The 12,829-nt window shown below is 38.4% G+C and overlaps 1 protein-coding gene across 2 annotated transcripts in view; it reads right to left on the bottom strand.

Annotated features, from left to right (window-relative positions):
• ADK (adenosine kinase) overlaps window positions 1–12,829 on the bottom strand; it is a 273,051-nt gene that overhangs the window by 48,278 nt on the left and 211,944 nt on the right. The window lies entirely within an intron of this gene.

Consider the following 12,829-nt stretch of genomic DNA (forward strand, 5'->3'; position numbering starts at 1 on the left):
AAAGCAAGGGGATGGAAAAGAATAGCAATGTTTTTCCCTTACTCACTTTCTATGTTAACATTGGAAACAGTGCAGAAAACCCTTGAAGTCTTTATGTTTTAACTTGCATTCTTCCAGCTTATCTTTGCCAAGTGATTATTAATAGAGGGATAATCTTGAGCCAAAATGGTGAGCTGATCTAACTAAACAGAAATAACTACTGTACCAAACCAATCCAGTGTGCCTAGGTGAGGTTTTAGTGCTTCAGAAAACACATCGCCGTGGACCTACATGATCTGTCAATTCGGGGGCAATAGAAGAATTTGAAATGGGTACAATTGATTACAACAACAGTAAGTTGAGGTTAATAAAATGTGATAAGCTGAAAAGCACAACTCCTCAGGCTGCTTCACTGCAGAAACATAAGGCTGACCGGGTTACCCTTAGCTGATGTTGACAGAAAAACTGAATCATGGTCCTGACAATTGGGTGCGGGCAAGGTTAGCCACTTTGACAATTTACTTACAATTGAATCCCTTCTTGTACATCACACAGTCAATGACATTTGCTAGCCTGGCTGTCAAGAAGGAGTGTAGGGTTCAAAGATATCATGCAGTGTTTTCCTAAACCAGCATGTGATTAACAAAGCCTATGCTCGTATGAAAAAAGGAGCCTTGCAAGCTTCCACTCTGCAGTGATGCACTTACAATGAACTGCAACACAATCAAGAAAGCCACAAATGGGACTGCGACACAGAAAAAAATAAAATAAAATAAGAGAAATAAGGGAGCGATAAGGGGGAAGAGAATAAAAAAATTGACTAAAAATTACGTCTCGTGGCCAACCTCAGGTTTTTGGTCATGCAACTGAAATCGGAAGTTACACTGATCTGTCCTAAGGGATTTCTTTAAAATCCCAATACAGCAGGACATCAACATCTGTGTTAAACTATTGTCTGGCCAAGAAATTGGACACCAGTATGTGAAATAAAAACTGTTCCAGTGAAGTGGTGCTTTCTTGTGTGGGAGACTTTGAGAGAATTCATCTTAATTTTCTGCACTGGGGCACCCGTGCATAGCACATGTGTTTTGGAAGACCTGGCCCTGCCACAAGAAAGGATAAATGATTGCACATTTGTTAAAAAGTATCTCGTCTTCAGATTCTCCTATAAGAGCGTCATCTTTTAGCCTGGTGTGCTGCCCAGCTACATGAATAATGGCAGCCAGCATAAAATCATAGATTTTCCTGCAGCTGACCTCTAATCTAAGGGTGCCCGAACATGCCAAAGAACAACAGCAATCTTAATTTTCTTCTCTCCTATCAACTGAACCTCAGTATGACTCCTGAACAGCTTATTTCAGTAAGGATTGTGCCTACAGTCCCCTAAAACCAGCCTCTCTCAGAATGAGATCCCTTTAAGAATTAAGGCCTTTCTGGAAAAAAAAATTTAAAAAGCTCAAAACACACATTTGGACTGTGCAGTTTGGTGTTCGTGAAACGCTCAGAAATGTGAGGCAGGCTCTGATTGCCAGGGACAGTTCAAAGTAAATTAACCAGATAAAAGCGATGAGAACCTTTTAGTATCTATTCACAATAACAGTGAGAACAGGAAACAAGCAGAACCCATCTGTGCAGCCCTAGGGCACCTCATACTGAGCTTCACGTCTCTAATAAAGTAGTCAGGTTAAAGTCTAAGTGGATGTAACATGTGGAGACTGCTTGGGTTACAGCGGCCAGCCGGGGCGTTCCCTGATGCAGGTGATAATCAGTATGATAATCACTATATTTACAGGCTTTCCATTTTATATCTGACACTGAAAATCACAAAGAAGGAGGGATTAAGGAAATAAACAACCTACACAGAAGCTTTACCGCTCCCCAGAGAATGCAGCATTTCCATTCATGCGTGACATGCGACAACAGCAGAGCAAAACAGCGACAGAACAGAATTTTCTTAGGAGGCTTCATTTCACATCAGGAGTTCTTTCAGTTTTGATAAACTTTACACATTATTCATTCATTACTCCAACTCAGCATTTTCAGAGCTGTTTTTTGTTACCGCCTACAGAACATTTCATAAAACCCTCTCCCCACCTCATCACTGTTTCATACTAAATATATTAAAAACTCACACTCCTTTTTCTATATGGTCTTTTTACTAACTGTGACAGCAAATTCATTGTTGTACAGCCTAAAGTAGAAATGAGATTTGTTTTTAGTTGTGAAATGCCATTTGCCTCATGCTGTTTGAGGGGAAAAAAATCCCAAGTACACTCATGCTGACAAAACCTGTGTGCAATGCTACTTAATGGGAGTAACACAATGTCACCAAAGTTAACACACACCCTTCTCTTTGCACAATAGTGAGCAGTTTACACAGGAAAGTGAGATTAATTAAGGAGATAACAATAAAAAAGACAACTTCCTTTAGTGCTGCCCTTGTTGTTATGTTAGAATTCGCTTGCTAGCCGAAAACTTTTTCCATTCTTGTATGTATTTTACTGCTGCTGGAGTCCCAGCTGAAAACTCTTTCCATTCGTGCACGTATTTTATTGCTGTCTGAGCCCCAGCATTCAGTAGAAGGAACTGTTTATTATCCACACACAGACTAATTTTAACAGGACTTGTTAAAATCCTGAGCCCTTCTATCAGCAGCAGTACAAACTATTTGTTTGCAAGTAAACAGAAATATACCCTCCAAACACAGAATCCATCAGCCCCTGCAATCCTAGGAGTATCATATAATCCTATGTTAGCCCTCTGTGTTGGAATACTTTTATGATTATAGAGTTGAGATGGCTCAACTTCAATAATTGCATATCCAGTTTGCCACAAGACACAGAAGGCAAACCATATATTGAATATTCTTGACACATCCAAATTTTTTTCATTGGTACCAAGCTTTTATGATTACTTGATCAAATTACAGCCAAAGTGGTAACAACATGCATAGTTGGGTTAAAATTAATTAATGTCAGCCAACATAAAACTCACACAATTGCACTGAACAGCATTTGAAACCATGTATTTCCAAAATTAGCTGACAAAGCCTGTTTCAAAAACACCAGCAACATTATTATCTACAATACGCATTTTAACCTTTGTATGGGAAAAAAAAGGAGCACTGAAAACTAAATTTGCATTTCATTGCCGAAATCAACATTATCTCATAAAGAAATGATAAAACAGCAGGACAGCAATGATACCCTTGCACACTGAATGCATTTCCCATAATTGCACAAAAAAGCAAATGCAGGGGACGATGAAGATAATCCCTCCCCTGCCATCCTTCTTGGTAGGGAAAACATCTCACACAATAACCTCAACTCACATATTACAGTACTACCCCCTGGATTTGATTTACTGTTTTTAATTGGGAGATTACTGACAGGTTTTGAGGGAGTTCCTACTTCATTAACTGCAAACTTCTTGACTTGTCCAAAATCCACCCTATTCACATTTTCAGGAATACCATGCTCTTTTCTCTGCACAGCAAGGCTGTGACGCAGAGGGCTCAGCCCAGCCCACAGATCAACGCAATCTCCAGCCTGCACACACAGAGAGCATGTGTAGCTGCAGAGGAAGGTCCTTGCAGCCCAGTGCAGAGCAGAGTGCATAACAACAAAAAGAAATAAAAGAGCAAACTTGTGTGGACTCGCTCAACAAGAAATAACAAATGACCATGAGGACCGTATACTCTGTGTCTGCATTTGACGGGACAATTCCCGCTAGTAACAACCATGCTTGATTGTCATCTGTGTAGTACCTCCAACACTGTCCCTTACGAGCCTTCCTAGACTGCTAAAATCCTCTAAAATGACTCTTAAACATTTCCTTCCTTTCCTACATTTCAGAAGAATGGATTGTTAGTTTTCTCCTATTTACACTGTTTCCTTGAACACACTGAATGCTATGATTATCTCGCTCAGTATAATTTTTTACCACCCTTCATCCCACTTCTGAGTTCACCTCCAATCCTGGTACAAATTTGCGCTCTTTGTATCCTCCCTTGCTTTTATACAGATTGTACTGTTCGTGGCAACAAAGTTACTTTCACAAACCACTAACATTAAACTCCTGTTATTTAAAAGGAATGGGCAACAACTGAAATAAACAGATGAAGATATAAGGAAGATCTTTGTAGAAGTGATGCCCACTGATATCTACAACTTCATTCTGTAGAAGACAGACTCAAATAATCAAAGTTGGTTTAGACTGATAATCTCTTTTCTTAGGGATAGATGCTGCAGATTCATATTTCTGAAAAAAAATAAATTATTAATGACTTCCTAAAGGACAGCAGACTTGTAAAACAAAAACAACCCCAAAATCATGCATTATTTGTCTCTCTGCATGATAGAGACATTTACTGTAATATAATTACTACGACTTGTCATTCTCCTTTAAGTAGGCACATTTGTCCTTCGATCTGTCTGCCCCTTCTATCATTTTCCCCTGTCCCTAACAAGGAGCTTTCTTATATAGTTCTGTATTTTCAGAGCTATACCCTTGTTTTATATACATCATAGGTACTGAGAACCTCTGATTTCAGTAGCATCTGTTGCTCCCTGTAAATCCCAGTATTACCCAAAAATAGGATACTCTTTCGTTAAAATTCCCCTTCTTGTTTTCTTGGAAGCGAAGTAAAGAAGAATGAATTATCAAGATCACCATGTGCCCTCCTCCTTCTGGTATTTCCTTCCTAAAATAACATATCACAATGCAGGGGATAGGCTGGTTTTTGAGAAAGAGAATTAATGAGCTGTGCCATGCCATGTTTTCTACTCTTCCAGCTTCAGTTTATACTAAATATGACCCTGGAAACGGGGCTTAAAGCGCAGAGAGGACAATGGATTTTCAATTGTTGTCTTTGACTGATAGCAAAGATGATATAAATACATCCACTAACTTCAGGACAGAGTTGGTGGGGTGTTCCATCAAATCCAGGTATTTAATGCAGCCCATGAATGTGCAGCAATATGACCTGTCTTTATACCACTTTTTCCTGTAAATGATTCACAAAGCCAAACTAAGGTAAATCCGATTTTATTCCCTGTTCCAGTTTTAGGAAAACACATACACACACACACACACAGAGATATCACAGCAAATCCACACCTCTTAACGTGGTGAATTAACAGCATACAAGAATTACCAAGTACTTTCATGTGGTGCAAATAGGGGTGATGTCAAAGCTGTGGTAACGATAATCATGACCTCCCCAAGGAATTAGAGGTAGATTCTGCTAAAGACTGCTGATCAGTTGAAAACATGATTTCAACAAATGGCTGCTATTATTCTGCTGCTTAAAATGAATGGATAAAAAGTCTACAGGACATAGTTCCAGCTGGATCACTAAACTTTAGTGCCAACAGTACATTTATTGTAGGTAGTGGTAAGATTCACGTGTTCATTCAGTGCTAAATAGCTATCAGTGGTTACTCAAAACACTGCAGATAGTCCTATCTGTCCTGTCATTGTAGTCTGATTTAGACAGGCATTACTTTAAGGTCAACTATTACTACATTTCACTGTGTAAGGGCAATACAAGCTCATATGCCTTTATTAAAAAATGGCCATTTATAAAGGCATTAAGGGCTCAGAGGTAAATGTAATTTCATGCTTTTCCTTCTTTCTTTTTCCTCAGAGATAGTTGCTTTAATATGGGTCATACAAGACTTTGAGAACAGAAGACAAAGGGACCACCCACTATATTTTCTGAGACAAATGGTGAAATTCTGCTGCAGCTAAGAAAGTTTGTGCTACACTTGGGGATGTGTTAGACAGATGTAATGCTTCAATATTATTTTTGTTTGACAACACAGAAGACTAATCCTTGGCTCAGTCAGTAGTGTAAACCTGTTCATGTTTCAGAGAAGATCAGTAAAAGTGGTCAGAGAATGGACAGACCCCGAGCACAGCTTGAGAACCAACACTGAGAATCAGCAAGAATCCACCCTTTGCTGGTTATTACTGAAAAAAACCACAGCTGGCATCAACTGGATGGGCAGATTATCATAAAGGAACACTGAGGGTGTTTTTACCACACTTTCCTTTTCTTATGAGCAGCATTAGACCCCAAAATTGTTTTGGTTTGTCATTTTCATTAAGGATAGATAGCCAGAATTCATATCATATGCTAAAATATTATTTCAGCTTTGCCAGAAATACTAAAGACATTGGTAAATATATATACACTGCCTTCACCCAGTAGCTGAAAATATAAAATAATAAGAATCGGTTCAAGTGAATAATCAGAGTTAGTATAAATACCATATGGGGTTAAAGTTGTAGTGTTCAGAGGGGGTTCTGGCAGAGTACCAGAGGGTTTTGTCTGAAAAAGCCTAGTGTGAAAAGAATTGAGAAAGAAACATATTTCCTGTCCTGCTTGGGTTCACCCTGGAGTGTCTGTATCACGTACAATTCATTAATATTCAAGCTATTTATTCTCCTATTCAGGTTACCACCAGAACTATAGCTCCTGCCAGAATCTTCTGTGGAAAGAATCACCCTGAGTCAGAGCTTCATGCCATTACAGGGTCTGCAGGGCTGCAGCAGGGATGTGCCTCTGAGCCATTTTGAAATTTTATGATGGATAAAGTGCTATTACTTACATCTCTATCTTACAGCCTTACCTAAAGGACTGAACTACTTATGACTCTCTATGTGTCTCTCTCCTCACATATTACAAGCATCTAATTAGTGAACAATACTTCTTTACACCATTTCTCTATACAAATACACCTGTTTCTACCTTAAAAATAAATGCATCATCATCAGAAGTGAGAAAGAAGAAAAAAATACACCCTTTTCTTAAATATCATTGAATTAGGAGAACATAATAAAAATTAAAACAAAAATATTAATAGCTAGAAGTAGAAGATGTGTCTTTTGAAGTCTTTAATACTGTTCATTGAATGCTCCCAGTTCTAACTTTCTGGCTGGAGGGTGACAAACAGAAATAAAAGATTACATCATTTTCTATGAGGCCTTCTATGATTGTAACCACTCAAACTTGCCTGAAATCAGACAAGACACTCTCATCTAGCAATTTCAGATGAAGAGAATAATCAGATACTTTGCTAAAAGTGCTAGGATCCAGCAGGATTGTCTCTAGTCCTGGTAAAAGGTTAGTGTATTTTTAGCAGTGAAATTGAGTTGTTTTATATACTTTGTTTAGTGTGATGTCATGCACAGCCATTTAGAATTAGAACTGAGGCTGCGGCATTGGGAGCTCTGTAAAAAGCAGTCATTGTGTCAGCCTCTTCATATGCTGGGTTGCTCTGCATGTTAACCCTAGCAAAAAAATAAAGTTGCCCACTGCAATCTTCAACAATAACAAAAACTTTTTAATTGATCTTCAAATTACATATTTTACCCTTTCAATGAATTTCAAACCCAGTTGACTTTAGGATTCTTACTGGAGTTTCTTGTGCTGTTCAATGCAAATTCAGTGATGCATTTATCCGTGTTCAAGATATGAACACTCAAGACGGATTTTGTTTCCTGAAATTTTCAGTTTTAGCTAATTGGTAGCTCCCTTATGGAAGGAAAAACCTAGTTCTCAGTCTGTACCAGCAGTGCTCTCTCACAACATGGTCACTGCATGGAAAAACAACATTTCAATCTGACCACAGTTAGATCACTGTGGTCCTGAGTGAAGAACATAAACTCTAATTCCAGATGTGACCAAGACACTATTTATCATCTTGGACAAATCGCTAATTTCTTGGATCAAGTTTTGAAAAATCTATAGAAGTTAGAATTTAACTGCTTTTGACCATTAGGTGTTTATGGATGAAGGAGTTTGGTAAAGTGTTTTTTTTTTTTTTTTTTCTTTTAGAAAAAGAAAGCCATCCTGAACTTGATACAGGCTCAGACAGATCAGAGACTGAAAGAATAGTCAAATAATGAAATTAAAGGGCTATGATTCCAACATATTTTAAAATGGTATTACAAAAGACACACAGTGGTTGAATTTAGGAGGGGCCTCTGCACATCATCTACAGAGTCCAACCCCACTTCTCAAGCAGGGTCAGCTAAAGCAGGCTGCCCAGGACCACAAGGTTTTGAATATTTCCAAGGACGGAGTCTCCACAGCCTTTCTGGAAAATCTGTTCCAACACTTGACCACCTTCACAATACAGCTTTTTTCTTACGCTTAAATGAAGTTTCCCGTAGTTGAACGCGTGCCTGTTGCCTCGTGTTGTGTCACGACCACCGCTGTAAAGAGCCCGCCTCCATTTTATTTACCACCTCTTGTTAGTGTGCATCGACAAGATCTCCCTGAGCCTCCTCTTCTCGAGGCTCTCAGTCTCCCCTCCTCACACAAGAGATGCTCCAACCCTCAATCATCTTTGTGTGGTGCCATGACTCCAGTAAGTCTATGTCCTTCTCATGTTGGGAGGCCAGAACTGGACCCAACACTGCAGCTACATCTCATCAGGGCTGAGCACAGGGGAGGGACCACTGTCCCCCAGCTGCTGGCAGTGCTCTTCCTAATGCAGCCCCTGATGCTGTGCTCTTCCTTCCTTGTTGTGCAGGCACATCACTGCCTCACATCCTTTTTTTCCCACAGAAATTCTGAGGTCCTCTTTCGCAAAGCTGCTTTCTACGACTGGTTCCCAGCCTGTCCTGGGACCAACATTCCTCCCCAGCTAAGAGAACCTTCCATTTCCATTTGCTGAACTTCATGAGATTCCCATGAGGCCATTTCTTGCCTCTGTCAAGGTCTTTGAAATTTGATATTATATTGTGATTTTTCTTGAAGAAGCAGGGTTCAGAATTCCTGTGACAACTGAAACTACAAGCATACTGAGCATTCCATTTTACTTTTAAGACCCACACTTAGGAAAAAAAGAAAAAGGAAGAAAACAATAAAAAGTAAGAGGTAAAAAAAGTTAAAATAATAAAAAGGTGTACAAATATACATCAATTCCTATAGAAAAAAAAAATTGAAATTAGATATTGTAATTATGGAAGATTACATTCCTGCATCGAAGATCAGTAATCTTCCACCTAATACATAACATAATTATGACAACTTATTTGTCAAAAACGCATAGTTTCTATGCATTACTCCATGGATAACTCTGATGCCTTTCTTTCAGTATGATCATTTGCCCCAAGGTGCACTGGAAATGCGGCAGTAGTACTGATATGCTGAATTTATAGTGGTTTTGCCTATTGGGTATTTGCTTTCCCTGTTAAACCAACTTTATGTGCACACACATATATACACACACATACATGACCTCCACAAATGCATATATCGATCATGACAAAACAAATGTGATCTCCCTCTCTTAAATTTCCTATGTTTCAGTTTTCCATAGGCACTAATTTTCCAAGCCCTTCCTTGTTAAATCAGTGGTTTTCACAAGGAATTTCATTTCAAATTCACTAGACCTTCAGCTAGGGAAAAACAAGGTGTCCACAATGGAATCCCAGCCAGTAAAATATAACAATTTATTGGCACCTTCAAGTTTTCTGAGCACTTGAAGGTTATTAAGACATACAGCTATAATTTGAGATATACTGGTTCATGTTAAATAGTACTGATAGATTTTTTTTGTTACTAGGAAGTTATTTTACCTTGTTAATATAGTTGCAATGACTTATTATCTGTTCCCCATTCAAGACATCATTTGATATAGTCACTAGTTATAAAATATTAAATTATAAATATATTTTTCTTTCAGCATAATGACTGAAGTTGTTGTACAATTGGCTACATCCATAAACTCCCATAGATAACTTTTTAAGTCAAGCTGAAAAATAAAATTTGGACTCAGTCCGCCTAGAAGAAAAATGAAAGATTTGGTCAACATTTTGAATAAAAGAAAATTCTGAGTTTTCACCGTGCTCTTTTTACAAGAGCAGTTCTCTAAATCTCTGCCAAGCAAGGACACTCTTCTAGTGGCACCAGTTGTATATTCTAAAGGATCATAAAAATCTATCATAGTTTTTAATCAATAAAGTTTTATAAACATGGTACAGAATGATGCAAAAAATTACCATTTCTGATTCCATCGTATTTGCATTCTCCACATACTTCCAGACTCAAGGAATTTTTTCTTAAGCCTCAGCTATATTTCAGAAGAGTTATCGTTTAACCTCTAATTCTACGACTTTAAAATGCTACATCTATTTTAGGATTTGTCTCACAACTAGTTGTTAATTACTAAGATAACAAATTTACATTAAATTTTAGTATACATTTATATATTTGTTAACCACTACTATATGCTTAGTATATGTAAGCAAATGAACCTGAAATTGCACCTGATACCTTTCTTATTTTATACATGACAAGTGGAAGACTACAAATTATTTTGTAGCTGAAATTAGTAGTCATAGTAATAGTAATTCAGTTTTGGACAGGTTATTTTTAGCTAAGTACTTGCTCCAGCCCTTCACTGCAGATTTCTCACACCTCTGAGTGTTTCAAAGTATAAATAATCTATTTTTTTCCTCTGCCTCTAGCATTGCATTTGTGTTTAAATATAACAGAAGTTATTTCAATCTATTTAGTTTGACTCACACTTTCCAAGACAAAGAATTCCTGTGATTTCTTCCGAGATGCTGTGTCTCCTCCATTTTATGCAAAATTTGAAAAGAGCCGTAGGGTCAGCTCAGTGCTGTTCTTTTGTTCAGACTGCATTCTGATTTGAGCTCTAGAAATTTACTTCTTTCTCTTACATTGGTAATAAATTTTTTGGCCAAATACCAAATAACAAGTGAATGGGAACATTCAAAAGTAGTAGTGCTATACTCTCAGAGCAGAAGTAGTGGCAATAACAGCACACCAGATGCTGCATTGGAGGTTTTTTAGTTTTGATTTTTTTTTTAAAGACACTTATTTATGTATTTAGGGAAATGAAGAAAAAATAGGATGGGGCTTCTGAAAAGTGGCACAAATTTTTAGAATCTCCTTGGTTAGAGGCTTTTTTTTTTTTTTCCTAAAGAGCTACAAGGAATATAGTGCTCACAGAGTATGCTGAAACCTCATTATGTTCTAAACAAGTCAGAACAAATATTCAGCACTAGCAAACATGTATACTACAACTTTCTTATTCATTACCTCTTGTCAGACTTTTATATCGTGCATGCTCCTCTTTCAGTCAGGTTAATCAGCCCTTCTGAACTGTGCCTAAAAAAGCCACATATGATATTTACCATGCCATGTTTTGAAAATCACCATGCTCTAAAAGGCATTTTGATCATGGTTTAGACCATGAAAACGAACAGTTTATTTGGAGTCTGGATGGCTTACATGGCAAGCAGTGAACAGTTTGCAGAGGATACTGTGCTAAAAGTGTCACTTTTAAAAAATAATATTGAAGTAGTTCTTTACAAACATGGCGCTTGTCCAAAGCACATATGGAAGATAAATATAGCAGTAAAATTTTATGCACCAGATTTGACCAAGGTCTTGAGTGCTAATTTATATTTTCTCCATTTTGCTGGAAGACTAGCTGCATTTGATAAAGCTACTTCATAAGGACTCTGTTCTCCTAACATTTACACATCACACATCTGGACTTGGAAAAGGATTCTAAGTAAAAGAGCCAACTAATGCAGATCTTGTTTATGTTATGTGCAATTACTCTTGTGTCATGAATCTCCCTGGGATATCAGAATGTGCCGAAGACACCCAAACAATATGTACTTCAAATAAAAGTGCAAAAGCCTGAGTGTTTCTGTCCCTGTCAATGATCTTGGTACACATGAGCATGGCAGAAAATTAATGGTATTTGTATTTTCTAACAATATTGCGTTTCATTTTTGTTAATTATTTGTATGTAATTAGAGCTGCCCTCAGCATCTGAAGATCTCTGTTTGGATTGTTTTTCTCTCACAACTCGCTCACCGCAGCCAAGGGAACTAAGTGATGGCAGTTGCAACACTCAATTCAGTTACATAAACACATCTTCCTTGCCAGATTCCCCTGCGGTGTTCCCATTTCATGAAGTCAGTCTGTAGCATTTAGTAATGTACTGTACCAGCAAGTTTCCTTTCATGTCACAAAAGATTAGGTCCTCTGCTCCTGGCAGCAGAGCAGCATGTGTGTGAGCATCACACACATGGAATCCACCCCACACCAGGTGGCTGCACCAGCAAGAGAACAGAGAAGAAATACAATACTTGACTAGCTACAGAACCAGAACTGGATGTCAGATTTTAGCAGGAGAAAGACAGCCTTCACCCAGAAAATAAGGCAGATTTATTCCTAAACCCGTTGCAGTGTCAACAACAATGAGTGTACATTATACCTTCTACCACACACAAGATGCATGTGCTTCAGTCTGTACTGAGTGCATTTGCCAGTAATGATACATAATGCTCTGGCCAGACTGCCCCTGTAGATGTAAAGAGAGTTACACTTTTTAGTATCACAGCTGGAAAAAACACACCTCTGACTATGAAAGCAGTATGTGGCAAAAGAGGTGACATAGACAGAGTGACCTAATCCATCACACAGCCCATCAGCTGCAGGAATGAGGGGCTTTCTGGACAAAGTTTACCCCCACAGCTGCCCATCAGCATGAAGCTGGGTGGTCACAGTCCATTGATTTGCCAGATCTTACCTTCCCCATGGACAGGTCACTGCCAATGGCTAGCTGGTAAATTAGAGACTAGTGGCTGTATGTGTCTGCAAGGATCAGGCACAATAGGAGTCTCTGGGCATGTTTACAGCAGGCAGTGGAGCATCACAGAGGTCTCAGAGCCACCTGAGTGACCAGGCTGAGCTGGTAATTCATGCAGAGCCACACAGCTGAAGGAACTCCTGAAGTACCAGCAAATTGAATCATCTAGTTTTGCAGGATGCCTGTCCTGGGTCAGTTCA

This window comes from Hirundo rustica, chromosome 8 (genome assembly GCF_015227805.2).
Source record: "Hirundo rustica isolate bHirRus1 chromosome 8, bHirRus1.pri.v3, whole genome shotgun sequence".
NCBI classification, from domain to species: domain Eukaryota; kingdom Metazoa; phylum Chordata; class Aves; order Passeriformes; family Hirundinidae; genus Hirundo; species Hirundo rustica.